This window comes from Zalophus californianus, chromosome 8 (assembly GCF_009762305.2).
Source record: "Zalophus californianus isolate mZalCal1 chromosome 8, mZalCal1.pri.v2, whole genome shotgun sequence".
NCBI lineage: Eukaryota > Metazoa > Chordata > Mammalia > Carnivora > Otariidae > Zalophus > Zalophus californianus.
In genome coordinates this window covers 35076103-35085800 of record NC_045602.1, presented here as the reverse complement: position 1 = coordinate 35085800, position 9698 = coordinate 35076103, and positions in this window count along the sequence as shown.

Here is a 9698-nt window from a genome sequence, read left to right as displayed (position 1 = left end):
ACAGCTTTATTGGAATATAGTTCCACATACCATACAGTTCATCTATTTTGTTTTATTTTTTAAAGATTTTTTTTATTTTAGAGAGTGTGTATGCATGAGTGAGGAGGGGCAGAGGGAGAGGGACAGACAGAATCTCAAGCAGACTCCCTGCTGAGTGCAGAGCCCCACAAAGGGCTCGATCTTACCACCCTGAGATCATGACCCGAGCTGAAATCAAAAGTCGGACGTTCAACTGACTGAGCCACCCAGGCGCCCCTACAATTCACCTATTTAAAGTATGTAATTCAGTGGTTTTTTACCATGTACAGAGTTGTGCAACCATCACCAGAATCAATATTTTTAAAATATTTTATTTATTTATTTGACAGAGACACAGCGAGAGAGGGAACACAAGCAGGGGGAGTGGGAGAGGGAGAAGCAGGCTTCCTGCTGAGCAGGGAGCCCGATGCGGGGCTTGATCCCAGGAACCTGGATCGTGACCTGAGCTGAAGGCAGATGCTTAACGACTGAGCCACCCAGGTGCCCCACCACAATCAATTTTAAAACATTTTGTTACCCTAAGAGGAGGTCCTGTGCCTGTTAAGTCATTCCCCTTCTCCACCCCACCTCCTAGCCTGAGGCAACCACTGATCTATTTTCTTTCTCTCTAGATTTGTCTTTTCTGGACATTTCATGTACATATAATCATTTGATAGGTGATCTGTGATTGTCTTCTCTCTGCAATGAATTCGAGGTTCAGCCATGTTGTAGCACGTGTCAATACTTCATCCCTTTTTATGGCTGAATAATATTTCATTGTATAGATAGGCCACATTTTGTTTATCCATTCATCACTTGATGGACATGTGGGTTATTTCCACTTTTTGACTACAATGAATATGCTATTAATGCTTCAATGGACACTGGTGTACAGGTTTTTGAATGGGCCTGTGTTTTCATTTTTTCTTGAGTACATACCTAGGATATACCTAGGAGTGGAATTGCTGGGTCATATAGTGACTCTGAGTTTAATTTCTTGAGGAGTTGCCAGACTTTGCAAATCAGCTTTACCATTTTACATTCCTGCCAGCAGTGCTAGTTGACTTTTGTTTTAGGTCCAGGAGCCACTCGGATCACACGTCGTATTTAATTGCCATGTCCCGTTAGCCTTTTTTTATCCAGAATAGTCCCCCGTGTCCTTCATTGAAGAGTTTGGGGAGTTCAGGGCAGTGTTTTGCAGAACATCCTTCAACTTGGATTTGTCTTACAGTCTCCTTATGATTGGATTGAAGTTAAACATTTTTGTTAGGAATTCTTCATATGTGGTATTCTCTATATCAAGTGGTACTTGAGGATAACTTTATTCGGCTCTTGTCTGCCAGATTTCTCCCTTATAAGATACCCTTTCCCCTTTGTAATTAATAAGTAATCTGTGGGGTGATATTTGAGCCTGGGAATAGCCTATCGTTAGCAGTTTTACATCCAGTGTAGTAGTCATTGGTGATTCTTGACTGAAGCATTTATTACTAAGATGGTTGTAAAAAAGTGACTCTATATTCTATCATTCCTTCTACACTGTTGACATTTCCCTGTGACGATGCGCTCTCCTTTCCCCTTTCCCCTTTCAGAAGTTTTAGTGCGATTTCCTCATTCAGTGTAATCACCGTGTCTGTCATTATTCACTCCAATGCTTCAGTGCACCCCAAATTTGGCTTCTGTGTCCTATTGACGTGCCCCGTCAGTCTTTGAGTATTTCTTTACTCTCTGACACACAAAATGCTTTCTGTGCTTACCTTACTTTTCTCTACCCTATTTTCTTCTGTTTACTTTCAGATGTGTTCTGTGTATACATATGGATGCATTTTCCTTCTCTGCCTGTTTTATTTTTGCCTAAATGGTACTGTACATTCCTACAAGTCAGTTGTAGTTTAGAGTTTGTTCTCTGCCTCATTTTCATGAATTACTCTCCATCTTATGAATACACCAGAGTTTATTTAACTAGTCTCCTTTTGATGGGTATTTTAGTCTTGAATTTTTTGCCTTATTAAGCATCACTTTAATATATGATCTTTCCATCTCATCTTAGATATTGTTGAATGTATTTGTAGGATAATTTCTAGAAGTGAGACTTATAAGGCAAAGGGAATGTGTATTTCTAGTTTTCATAGCTAGCCTCACTGATAGGGATGGTGCTGATGTGTGTTCCTACTTAACTGTGTTGAGGGTACCTGCTCCTCCTCCCTTTTGCCAGCAAGATGCTCTGTCAGACTGTTTGATCTTTGCCAGTTTTGTAGGTTATAACATTTCTCTGGTTTAAATTGTCTTTTCTAGGGGCGCCTGGGTGGCTCAGTCATTAAGGTCTTCCTTTGGCTCAGGTGTCCTGGGATCGAGCCCCGCATCGGGTTCCCTGCCCCTCCCCCTTCTCTCTCTCTCTCTCTCTCTCTCTCTCTCTCTCTCTGGCTCTCTCTCAAATAAATAAGATCTTTTTAAAAAAATTGGACTGTAACTAGTGATGTTGAATATCTTTTATTTAAAATTTATTTTTAATTTTTAAAATCCTTTCATTTTAAGGTTGTTTTATTTTCTTTTTTTGTGAACTGTCTATTCATGTACTTTGCTACTTACGTCTATTTGCTCTTTGATAATGCTGTCCGTGTCACTGGTCCATGTGGCTGACTTCGTCAGGAGTGGTCTCTGCTGACCTCCCGTGTGAGCCAAACCTCCTCCAATCACAAGTCCCTGAGATGTCTTAGAACCAGCCAGTGCAGAAAGGGGGTTTTCCAGGACCCGAGTGGAGCTGGGCCTCCCAGGGCTTACTTTTGGGGGTAAGGTCGTTGACCTTTCTGTCACCCTTTGTGCAGCTGTGTCATTCTGTTTCTTATTGCACATGGTAGGAAATGGCTGTCGAGTCACTGGAAACCAGCCTCAAATTTCAGGAGAGAGAATATCTTTGGCTCCTTTTGGGTCACGTGTCCCCATCGGATAGTCAGCTGTTCGGTGCCAGCCTTGGCGGCAGATCCGGAGAAGGAGCACAGGTTGTTGTAGTCTTGGACCTTTAATGATGGCTTCAGGCCTTTTGGTGTATTCTGAGTGAGGACTCTTCCTTCCAGGCAGGTTACTTTGAACCTTTGCCACGCTGGGTTGTTTACTCAGAGGCGGATTGACTGTCCTCCTCAGTGCTGTCTGGATGACATGCTGTCACCAGAGGGACATTCACCTCTCCTCGCCTCCTTCAGGCGATATAGTTAGTCTGTACGACGTCCGTCCGGACTCATGTACCCCGGGGGGTAGGAAGCCTCCTGAAGTAGAGCTGTCTAGAATGCACCTGGCTCAAGGGCTCCCTTACCATCTTTTTCCGCTCTTCAAAAGGACGGCAAGCACCTCACCCATCTAATCAGACCACCCTGTGTTGTCCTGGAGCATAAAAGCCATCTCGGGGTGCCAGGGGATAATTGCAGATACTGATAATGTTGAGATTGTGACTCTAAGCCTGGGTAACAAATCCTTGTGCAAGTTACGAGTTTTCTGGGTCCTTGCCTTTAACAATTGAAGGAGGAACCAATTGAGTTCAGTTGATCACTAAAAAGAATTTGGATAATAGATTAGTATGTAGCTTTTGGCATATAACTCAGGAGTGAAGAATTCAGAGATGTTGTTACCATAAAACTAGCTCCCTTCGCCTAATCAGGATGCATTTCTTTCTTTTTTCCAAAAAAATTTTTTTGGGTCAGGGGAGTGGGAGAGAGGATTCCAAGCAGGCTCTGTGGTGGGTGTGGAGGGCCCAGGGCTCTCCTGGTGCAGGGCTCCATCTCACCACCTGATCTTGTGACCTGAGCCAAAATCAAGAGATGGATGCTTAACTGACTGAGCCACCCAGGCGCCCCAGGGTGTATTTCTAATAAAACTTTGCTCATAGGTAATAATTACCAATATTTATATTCTGTTGGCTACCCAGGCGCCCCAGGGTGTATTTCTAATAAAACTTTGCTCATAGGTAATAATTACCGATATTTATATTCTGTTGTTTTGATCAAATTTGTTTTAAAAGTAATTCTAAAAAAAAAAGTATTTTTAATTATTTGATAGACAGCAAGAGAGAGAACACAAACGGGGAGTGGGAGAGGGAGAAGCAGGCTTCCCGCGGAGCAGGGAGCCCGATGCGGGGCTCAATCCCAGGACCCTGGGACCATGACCTGAGCCGAAGGCAGATGCTTAATGACTGAGCCACCCAGGCGCCCCGACAAGAATTTTAATAGTGTTAATCCAGAGTAAAATATTTTTAACACTTAGATCTTATGGTCATAGGAAATTTAACCAATATTAAATTTTAATGTTGCAGAGAATTGTAAGTATGATCAATAAAACTTTCAAGCCTAACAATATCTTACATTAAGATAAAATTTGGGGGACGCCTGGGTGGCTCAGTCGGTTAAGCGTCTGCCTTCAGCTCGGGTCATGATCCCGAGGTCCTGGGGTCGAGCCCCGCATCGGGCTCCTTGCTGATTGGGGAGCCTGCTTCTCCCACTGCCTGCTCTGTCTGCAGCTCTCCCTTCTTGTGCTCTCTCTCTTGCTCTGACAAATAAAACCTAAAAAAAAAAAAAGATAAAATTTGGGGGGCAGGTAAAAGTTTAGGTGGAAAAGCGAAATCAATACAAGTTCAAGGAGAAATTTCTGTTACATAGACATTTGTATTTTTGACTAGATGAAGGGAGGTGTCTAATTGCAGTGGTATTTATATTCTACTGAATACATTTATAGAGTGATTTAATAGTTTACACCCATATCTGTCATACACCAGAAACTATACTTTTTGCAGCTATTTAAACATAACATCTAAAATTTTTCATTGTAACCTTATATGTACAAAGGGCACACACAAATTCTCAGAATTCTTTTCAGGTGCACAAGAGCAAGAAAGGTTGCAGATGGCTGTACTTCTCCCTTCAGAGAAGCGCCCACTCCTTTGTTCTGTTGGCCAGATTCCCTTTCGGGGGCTGACTAGCTTTCCCTCTGCATCCTGGGCCCTCCGGTGTGGCGCTGGTGTGAGGCTGTCAGTGTCTTGGTGGAGGCAGGCGGCTTTAGAACACCGGCTGGCCGGCTCTGATTCGTGTATTTTTCCTTCCCTTTGTGTGTGGAGCTCTAGGCACGCTCCCTGGGCTTGTTTGGTGTTGAGGTTTCCGTTGTTCCCCAAGTCTTCGTGCAGACTTCTTGTTGCAAGCTGTGGAAACCTCTTATTTTCTGACCCATTGACCTTCAGTAGCTAGAGTTACGCCAGGGGCAATAAATGATTGCATAGAAATTGCCATACCACCTGCTCTCAGCAATTAATACATTTATTTGACATTTTAAACATATTCTGGGTTGTACCACCTTTTTTTTTTTTTTTTAAAGATTTATTTATTTATTTGACAGAGCAAGAGAGCACAAGCAGGGGGAGCGGCAGGCAGAGGGAGAGGGAGAGCAGGCTCCCTGCCGAGCAGGGAGCCCGATGTGGGGCTCGACCCCAGGACCCTGGGACCACGACCCGAGCCGAAGGCAGCCGCTTACCCGACTGAGCCGCCCAGGCGCCCCTGGGTTGCACCACTCTTTAGCACCCAGCGCTGCCCAAGTTGGGTGTGGTTGGGGAGTGGGTTCCTGTTGTCAGGGCCACTGGTCGTCCTCCCTGGTTGTCCGGGGCTCCTCTGACCCACGGTTATCAAGGAATTCCACTCATCCTCTGCTGCTACCAGCTATTTCATTAGTGTGCAAGCGCACATGCTCTTAGGTGCCAGGGCCCCAAAGATGAATCTGATGCCTTTGTCTTTGTAAGCAAGCATTGTGATTATATTTAAGGAAACACCTTGAAATTTTTTAAGTCCTTTTCAGGGTCCCTCTCCGTGTCTTAGAGTTGATAAACCGTATGACCAAGAAACTCTTTTGTTATGGAGGAGTTCCGCCATTAACCCTCACCTGTCCCAATCTGGGTGCTCCACGTGGCTGGTGGAGCTTGGTGCTTTAGGACAGGCTGTGCCTGGGGGGTGCGGGTGGGAGGACCCTGGCTGTGGCTTCTTGCACCTCGGCTGTAGGAGGTTGCCCCTGTTGCCATGAAGGCTTCAGCCAATCCTTGGTCTCGTTATATGAAGAGAGCAACTGGCATGGCTCAGTCACCTCCCAAGGTGGGGACAGGAGTGGGATGGGTCATTTGCCTTTTCTGCCGTCGGCTGCTGTCACTTGCATAAGCTTGAATCGGGAACCTGACCTTTGTGTGGTTCCAGGATGCGTGGCGTGCTGGGCTGCCTCAGGACATGTTGGATAGGCGGGTGCTGCTTTTGCTCAGGGTCTGGAGTCGGTCAGGACGGATTTCCAAGGGAGTTGTTGCAAATACTAATGGAAACGGGGTAAGCAGAGTGGCTGGGAATGGCATCCTTTAGATAATGTTTTTTTCTTTTTTTTCTCCCCTCAAGTTCTGACGAAGCCCTCCTGGGACATCATGCGTTCCCTTGTCCATGACCTTGAGCTTTGTCACGGTCAAATGAGTGTACCTCAAGGCCAAAGCACTGGCCCTTTATGCTGCCTAGCATGCACGAGCCAGATCGGCCAAGTGTAAATACCACATTCTGGTGGAAGTCAGCTGATGCTGCCCCAGGCTGTAGCGAGCGGTGGGGTCGCCTCCCAGTCAGCAGCGGAGAAGGGCCTGGGCCTGGCTATCAAGTACAACTGACAGAATCAGGGAGCTGCATTTTCGAAGGCAGACAAGGGGAGGTTGAGGCTGGGGCCAGGCTAAAGTGCAGGCACCAGCTTGACGATAGGAGCGTTTCCTGAGGGCACCTCCCCACAGGAGGGCCACGTCAGGGCCCCTGAATGTCTCAGCATGGCTCTGGAGTGGGGAGATGGGGGCGGAGGGCAGGAGGCAGAGGTAGAGCGTGGGGGGGCTTGGATAGGGGTCTGCTGTCCCCAGCATTTGTGGGAAAAGTCAAGGAAGGAGGCGGCCTGGTTGCTCAGCTCAGCCGGAGCCCCTCTCCTTAGGCCCTGGCATAGGTTAGGGAATTGCCTTGCCGCCAGAGAGGGTGGGGGAGAGACGGAGGAAGTTCCAGAATCGGTTAATACCTGTCAGGCTCCAAGCCCATCTCCTACTTCCCCACAGCTGTCCCCTGCTTAGGCCACAAAACCTCCATGTTAGACAGCAGATTAATTTGAAAATTGAGTTGCAGCTGGATGAGTTGATGTCAACTTCAGAGTTCACTGGTGTTTAATTAAAGCCATCCAGAGACTAAACCTGCTCCCAGGAAATTATTCTGACCGAATAATTAAAGAGAATAAAGGTTAGATTTGTGTTTCTGGCTGAGTCTGTGTTGCATTCGTCATCTCCAAAACATGAATTCCATTAACCTTTCATGAACCAACATTAAATTGCCTTCAATTAGTTGTCATTCTAATCAAAGTGGACTCACACAGAAGAGCCTTTGTTTATACTTGGTGTCTGTTCCCTTCTCTCCTCTGGAATTATGTCCTCTTGAAGAAACAGTCATTTGGAAAATTGGTTTGTAACTTTGTGTCTGCCCGTCCTTCCTTCAGTCAGGACCTATTGAGTGAGCATCAGGAAGGACTTCGCCGGGGTGGGGGAGGCAGGCCACGGCTGTAGCCCAGGGCTTGGGTAAGTCTTCACTGCTGGGGCTGGGTGGAGGTGTGTAACTTGCAGAAATGTGTCCTGGGACAGTGGGAGCCAAAGTTAAGGAATGATGTAGCCCGTCCAGCCTGGGCCAGCTTGGACAGGCCTCGGGGAGGTCTTCCCAGGAGGGCTTGTAGGTTGGGAGGGGAGGGTGCTGCTATTAAAAACAGAAGGGACAGCCTGACTCCACTTGTGAGGACAGTTGTGCCTTAGGCTTCGTACCCAACAAAGCCACTCAGGCCTGGGGTTTCTTGGCGCTGTCAGCCAACCCCACCGCTGCTGAGCTGGCTCTGGAAGTCTTGTTGCTTCTTTTCTTTCCTGATGCCCTCGCTCCCTGGGCTGTCTCTGGCTCCTCACGAGTTTTATGTTTTTTTTTTTTTTTTTTTAAGATTTTACTGATTTATTGGTCAGAGAGAGAGAGAGCACAAGCAGGGGGAGCGACAGGCAGAGGGAGAAGCAGGCTCCCCTTGGAGCAGGGAGCCCGATGTGGGGCTCGATCGCAGGACCCTGGGATCATGACCTGAGCCGAAGGCAGACACTCAAATGACTGAGCCACCCAGGCGTCCCTAAGTTTTATGTTCTTAACCCTATGACCCATCAGGTGTCCTGTTGTCCTTTCCCACAAGGCTTTTCTGTGAGCAGATCTGGGGTTATCTGAGGACAGGCAGGTTCCCTGTCAGACTGGGGACTTGCCCCGTCTTCGTTGTCATTAACCCTCAGCACAGACTGTCTCTTCTCTAATCGCTCTGTGCCAGATGCTGTGTCGGGCGGTAGGGACCAGAAAGCGGTGACCTTGTCTCTGGCCTCCAGAGCTCACAGAATGATGAGCTTAACTAAAGTGCAACAGAACCGTATAGACGCAGAACCAGGGCCCAGGAGGGCGAGGGGAGGGAGCACTGTTTAAATTCATAATGCACAGCTAGATGCTTTCCAGCAGAACGTGGTGGGGAAGGACATTTGGCCTGAGGGAAGAGCATGTGCTGCCGGGTGAGAGCATCCTGGATGTGCTTGAGGTGGGGAGAGGGATGGCAGGACTCAGGACGAAAGAGGGAGGCTCAGGCCAGCTCATGAAGTGTGTGTGTGTGTGCCCGCGCACGCGTTCTCACTCGGCTTCTGGGTGAGTGAAGGTACAAGACTGGACTAAAGACGGCCAGGTCACGAACAGTGTGTGTGTGTGTGTGTGTGTGTGTGTGTGTGTGTGTGTGTGCACTCGGCTTCTGGGTGAGTGAAGGTACAAGACTGGACTAAAGACGGCCAGGTCACGAACAGTGTGTGTGTGTGTGTGTGTGTGTGTGTGTGTGTGTGTGTGTGTGTGTGATGAACAAGGTACAAGACTGGACTAAAGACGGCCAGGTCACGAACAGTGTGTGTGTGTGTGTGTGTGTGTGTGTGTGTGTGTGTGTGTGTGTGATGAACAAGGTACAAGACTGGACTAAAGACGGCCAGGTCACGAACAGTGTGTGTGTGTGTGTGTGTGTGTGTGTGTGTGTGTGTGTGTGTGATGAACAAGGTACAAGACTGGACTAAAGACGGCCAGGTCACGAACTGTGTGTGTGTGTGTGTGTGTGTGTGTGTGTGTGTGTGTGTGTGTGTGTGTGTGTGTGTGTGTGTGTGTGTGTGTGATGAACAATGTATGTACGTGTGTGTGTGTGTTCGTTCCAGTGATGACTCAGCTTGGCTTCTGGGTGAGTGAAGGTACAAGACTGGGGGTAAGCAGAGCAGGGCATGTTTTGTTGGGGAAAAATGGATTGTTGGTGAGGCCTCTAGGCAAAGAACTCTGGTAGGCAGTTGGGTCTGGAGGTATAAACTAGTGAGGATTCAGGGGGCATTGGAAAGCATGGTGTCTGCTCCACTGCTAGGGGGTGTAAGTAAGTGAGGAGACAGAATGGGGGGAGACACGCCTGTTTCCAGAGTGGGTGGGAGGGAAGGAGCCTGGGATGGCTCATAGGGGCATAAGAGCAGGGGGAACACAATGTTCTGTGGAAGAAGCCAGACACAACAGAACATAGGATATCATTCCATGTGTGTAAAAGTTAAAACCAGGCAAAACTAATCCATGGTGACAGGGGTC